Source organism: Papaver somniferum, chromosome 8, assembly GCF_003573695.1.
Source record: "Papaver somniferum cultivar HN1 chromosome 8, ASM357369v1, whole genome shotgun sequence".
Classification (NCBI taxonomy): Eukaryota; Viridiplantae; Streptophyta; class Magnoliopsida; order Ranunculales; family Papaveraceae; genus Papaver; species Papaver somniferum.
Genome location: NC_039365.1, coordinates 143,327,383 through 143,333,800, shown reverse-complemented (window position 1 = coordinate 143,333,800; position 6,418 = coordinate 143,327,383). Strand labels below are relative to the sequence as shown.

At 35.9% G+C, this 6,418-nt stretch overlaps 1 pseudogene; it reads right to left on the bottom strand.

Annotated features, from left to right (window-relative positions):
• Positions 1-381: 381 nt before the first annotated feature.
• Positions 382-4,799, bottom strand: LOC113306124 (annotated as a pseudogene).
• Positions 4,800-6,418: the final 1,619 nt, after the last annotated feature.

Genomic DNA, 6,418 nt, shown 5'->3' with positions numbered 1-6,418 from the left:
CGGTTGCAGTGTCATTAATGACACCGTTTTTCTTATATATAAATGATTTGTAGTTTCTGGTTCGACCGTCAGTTTTATCTTCAGCTTTCGTTTCGAGTACTCCTCCCGTCATCGATACCTCGCTTAGATGGTTCATTCTCTTCATGGTTATGTGCTAACTTTAGCACCCGTCCCCGCGCTGGCTACGACGTTGTTTAAACATCATGAATTAGCTCGGTTGTTACTAGTCTATGATAAATAGGCTTCGACTACTCCTCGCTCCAAGCTCTCCGACCGAGTAGGACCGAGGAATTATCTCGGATAATTTGTAACAAATAAAGTAAATATCAGGTGCCCAAAATCCTTAAAATTGTCACTTAGAAAAATGAACTACTACACAATCTAGTACTTAATCGGACCTAGAATTTCTAGTTGTGCACCAAGCTGTCCTTGAGCAGTCTTCTCGGCCTTGAGCCTCATATTGGTTAACTATTTCTTACGCTTATAAGCTACCTGGGATCTCTTCTTTCTCTTCTCTTCGAGTTCCTTTATGGTAGCAGAATGACTTGATGTAACCTCAGATAAAAGTCCTCCCAACAAGTAGTACGCCAAGGTTGAAGTCTCGAAACCTTAAGAGCATCGCGGACGACCATTATTTTGATCTTGTCATAAGGGCGTGGTATATCCTCATAAGCCTAAAATCTAGCAAGTAGCATAGCCCTACGCTTTGTTTTGAATGGAATCATACCACAAATAGTCTTCTAAAGGATCTTAGCAGAAGCTATGAAATGAATACGGCCATGAGAAGTTTTAGTGTTCATCCTCTTCGTTGAGAGAATAAAGTACTTTATTTTCTGACGAACAAGATCACCATAAAGACATATCTCTTTGCAACAAGCAGCTGTGGGTTTTTGTCCATTAAGAAGTTCTTTGGCAATAATAGAAGCTAATTTTCCAAGCATATGATGACTAGCATCAATGAAAACTTATTTGCAAATTAACTCTCTTTGGTTTCTTCAACACTTTGACCTAGTCGATGGTCAAGGTCACCCCGCTAAATTATAGACAAAATTTATCCTCGAGTATATATCAAAATATATATTTATCGCAATAGGTATTGATCCAGATAGTATTGATCCAGATAGTGAGTACATCTTCGAGAGATGTAAACAATAATTCAGTCTTCACGTTAGTAACCTTATTGACGGCGAAATCCTCCATACATGTGATCGTGTATTCTATCATTTTCAAGTCTTCAATCTACTCGGATAACTGAATTAATAAGTTGATGTGAACCATTTTGTGACTCTATCACCTAACTCTAACCTAATGTAGGCAGAGTAATCTTTAAAAATAACTCAAGATATGTTTCGACATCTAAATTTGACAACTCCAAACTTAATATATCAGTGTTTGTGGATTCAACACATTGCCCAAGATTTTGTTTGATTCATATGTCATGTTTGTCGGGTAAGTTCTTGCTGCCACAAAAATTGTATGCATGATTACAAACTAACGTCCCAATACTAGAGCTGTTAATGGTACTTAACGGAACGGGTAATGGTTGCTTCGTGTCCAAATCTAATTTTTACCGGATATCCATATTCGTTAACTATTGGACGGATAATAGAAACTTATTTTTATGTCTGAATCCGTTAATCCGAAAATTATATAAGAAAGGATAAAACATATAATTTGGATGTGCATGTTTAATCACTTCTTCTTCTCGTGATTCGAAAATTTTAACACCAAATTACTTTGATGGATTTGTCATTTCTTCATTTCTTTTCGAACAAAATCATCAAAACGTCTGAAAATATTAGGTAAATTTAACTCATACAAATAGTTCTATATATATATATATATATATGTTATCGGATATTAGATTATTATATTATAGGGTAATAGTATTCATGTATCCGTATCCGATAAGGTGAAAGTACTCGTATTTGTACGCGGTATCCGAAACTTCATAAAATATCCTAAATTTTCGGTATGGACTCGGACGAACGTCGAATATTCGGCTATCCAATGACAACCCTGACCAATACCAGTCGATAAACCAGATTTATGATAATCTGCATCAACTATAATTTCAAGAGTACAAAATAGGGGAATAGGGTGCATAAGAGTAGAAGACGTATTAATTAATGTCCCATTTGAAAACGCGGGGGTACAACAACCACACCCAACTATTTCGTTCGACAATCTGTATGGACTAAACTCTAATATAATTCCGAGAGCATGAAGTTAATGAGTAATCAAGAAAGATATTAAAGAGCTTTATCTCTTTCTCGACACAGTCAGTAAATCAAACAGATAGAAATCCGTGAACTTGACTGTAATGAGAATAACCCGGATGGTACCAAAGACCAATGTTCGAGTTTCAATCAAGTTTTATCCAACAAACAAGGTCTTATCAACTATGATTAGACAACGCACCACCTGTGATATTTCAATTATTTAAAGAAAAATATGATGCGGAAAAGAAATAACACAGACACTAGAAATTTTGTTAACGAGGAAACCGCAAATGCAGAAAACCCCGGGACCTAGTCCAAACTTGAAAAACACATTGTATTAAGCCGCTACATAATATAGACGACTACAAGTTAACTTGGGACCGGAATGTAGTTGATACCAACCAAGTCTCACACCGATTAAGGTACAGTCACGTTCCTTACGCCTATTAAATCTCGCAAGACTCTACATACTTGATTTCCCTAGATGACGTCCTTTACAGCCTAGAAGTTGCTACGACCCAAAGTCGAAGACTTATAAACAAATATGTCTCCCACAGATAAGTCTATTCTATTTTTAGTTTCTGTTTTAACATAAAAATCAAGGTGAACAGGAAACACAACTAATAATCCGATCTTATACTCCCGAAGAGCAAACTAGAAATATTAGTCACCTCACAATTTTTGATTACTTTTTATATCTTACGTATCAGAGATACATCTCGAGTAACCTCAAAGAAAATTAAACTCAATACGATAGAAAAAGTAACATCAGGATACGCAACTCAGAGAAAATAGTTGGACCTCGCTTCACGAATCCCAAATGAAGTCTTTAAGTAGTTAAACCTAGTAATGGTTTTCAGAAGAACTTGAAACCTAGGTTAATGGAGAATCGACTCTAGTTTGCAACTAGGACACATGGAAGTGTCGAGATTAGGTTTCTCATATGCTAGCGTTCTCCCTTATATAGTCTTTCAGATCAGGGTTGCTTATAATCAAATTTAAAATAGCTTAGTGACAGAGCAATTAATATCCACCGTTAGATGAACTCCTGATTTAAGATTCAAGCTAAGTTTGCTTAAAAAATAAGCAATCAATATCCACCGTTAGATGGTTTAGCTTGATACACACAAATGAAATATACCAATATTTATATATAACCGTACCTAAACGTTGTTAATACCTAAAAATTACTTATAGGTAAAACAAATGCACCGCTGTGGTACTTTCTATTTAGGTTCGAAAATCAAAAATGAACAGGACAAGCCTAAACCACGATAGTAGACGCTTCGTCCTGCTTCGGTCTTGATGGAGAGGAAGATGGGTTGATCTTGGAGGACAGAAAAGTTTCAGAAATTAGCAATGGTATTGAAATGTGTGTGTTGGGTATTGAAAACTAGGAAGAATACAAAACTTTTGGGGTATGAAAGCTTGTTATGTTTTCTGAAAAGGCTAAACAGCCTATTTATAATAGTGTAGAATACACAATGCCAATTGATAGGCTTTCGGAAATGCCTATATAATAACCGCAATCGCATGGCGTCTAACTAGTAGACAACAGCAAGTACGGGTCGTTCCCACGAGGAGAGGTGGAAATACTGTAATCAATAATTCTGATCGACTAACCACAAATGTTGATTTTGGATTTTTGAAAGAATTAAGGAATTAAAATAATGAAAACAAAAACAAAAACTCAACTTAACTAAAATAAAAACGATAAGAGGTAGCGCCGGTAACCAGGGTCAATGGATTCCACTACTATTTCTAATTGAGTACCGAAAAGAATTCGAATTCCAAATATGAGTCTATATCTTTGTTCAATTGCAACACCTATTATTGGTATAACTTTCTCTAATATGACTTGCATCTCCTAAGTATAACCCATCAAAGTATTCCAAGCATGGGCTATCAAATTATAATGACAAGAAAATTATTGAAAAGATAATTTGTAGATTCACAATTGTTATTTTCCTCGTCTAAGCATAACCCATCAAATGATTTAACCTAAGCATGGATTATCAAATACTATAACAAATTGAATTGCAAAACTATCACATTTATGAATTTAGGCTTTTGTATTGTACAAAGCCAGTGAGACAAAAACACATATTATTTATAAAATCAATAAACCATGATTATTTGGATTTCGAGATTCATTTTCATAGCCTAATACCAAATTTATTTCAATTTATTTCATAATGGTCTATACTTAAAGTAGCTTTTTCCATGAACCCTAGTTACAAAACTATTAGAAAGACATGGCTATGGGTTTCTTAAAACCCATCAAAAATAATGACAAAAGAAAAAGGATTAAACCGATATTGCTTCCTTTTCTATTGGTCTTATGCTCTCCACCATGGCAGCGGCTTCGTTCTCCTTTTCAAGTTTCTCCTTTCTTTTTGGTCTCTGTCAGTTGCGGCTTCAATAGCCTGGTCGGCCTCCTGTTGTCCGAACTTCCTTCCTCCTTTCACTTTCTGTTCGTTTATGTTCCTATAGGTGCTGCTTCGAGACTCATAAGACCTAGAAACCTCTGAAAGGCCCAGCCCATCCGGTCCATTTAGCTCCAACACCAATCGACATTTCCTAACCATCTCAGTCTCGGCATCAGTTCAACTGACTGCTTTCACGGCTTGAAATCCCTGTCCGTCTATTGTTGAAAGCCGTGAACCGAAGGTAGCAATCACTAGTTCCTGTCTCAACAAACCCACCTTCAATATATGCCAAGAGTAATCAATCTCTTAACTCAACAGTACCTTCAGTTGAGTAGAAGTTCGATGCCATCTTGATGTGATTTCAAATTGAGTTGTAGTAAAAAGTTCGTTGAGACTTGTGAAAGCAAAGATTTTAGATTAAATGAAATTTAAAAACAAACAAAACTTAATTGAAGATTATTAGGAATAACCAAGACACTGATTCCACTATCACACGTGAATAAATTATGTAAAATAATCCAAAACTCTAATTATCTTTTAAGTCCCTTATTTCTTAATTCACAGTTAATCAAACATATTCTCAAATATTAATTGTATTCCCCAAGCATAGACTATCAATTGATTAAAACAAGTATAATCTATCAAATTGAATCACAAATAATTAAGAAAATTATGTAAACATTTAAAAATTCTGCAACGGCAGTAATTGAGTGAATTATAATTAAAAATTAGAGAAAATGAAATAGTTACCCATTATTCATGCGTGAATAGCTTCCTCATTGCCTTGGTTGTGGGAGAATTAGCTCATCATCATGTTGGAAACACACTCAAAATTCACTTTTATTGCTCAAAGGGTGTTTACAAAGATGAAATGGAGAAAAACTATTAAAAACCGGGTTTGCAACAGTTATAAATGTTACAAACTGAAAAGAACGATAGAACAGAGTATTGTCGCTGATTCTCGACCCTCGCCTGTGTGTCGTTTCCACTATTGAGTAACGACTGTTATTGCACGCCTAATGTTCTTGGTGTTCTTCACAGCAGCAGAAATGGTGATTCTTCTGCGAATCGACTTTCACAGCTCTGTAATCTCCCCCAAACTCTCCGTGTCTCTTCCTTGCATATCCCTTCACTATTTATACATCTCTGCAGTAAGAAAATCACCATAATAACTCCATTCTAATCCTCATTAACGCTGCCAACCACAAGAATATTTTCTTTCCTTTTTCTTCTCCTGCACGCACCTGTTGTAGTCATCCTCTGTCCAAACACTCTTCCACACATCCCAATATGCGTCAAACACGCTCAGGTCACATGAAATCTTCCCAAACATACCCAGAAATCCCGAGAATAATATAAGCTTCCCTGTTTCTTCTTGTCGTGAGAAAATCTTTCTTTTTTTCGAACAGAGGAAATTACCAGTCCTGTTTGTGGTTAACAGGCCCAAATCAAGCTAAAACTTCGATTGAATCTCACCAGAAGCTCTCCAAACCAAATCCAGAAGATCCCGTATAATATTTTTTTTCCGTGAACCTCTGTTTACCTAAACTCAATGATTTAGCCAATTCTGGACCAATAAAACACCCACATCATCTTTATTTACCCATAACAGACCTATACCTTGAAAATCAACAGTTGAATCTCTGTAAATCCCGTCCAAAACTTCAACCCTAATTCTGCCAGTGAAGACACGTTTTCCCGCCAATTCTTGAATTTGAAAGGTAGAATAAAGTGCCCCTTATCCACGACAAGGGTGCGAATAGTAGG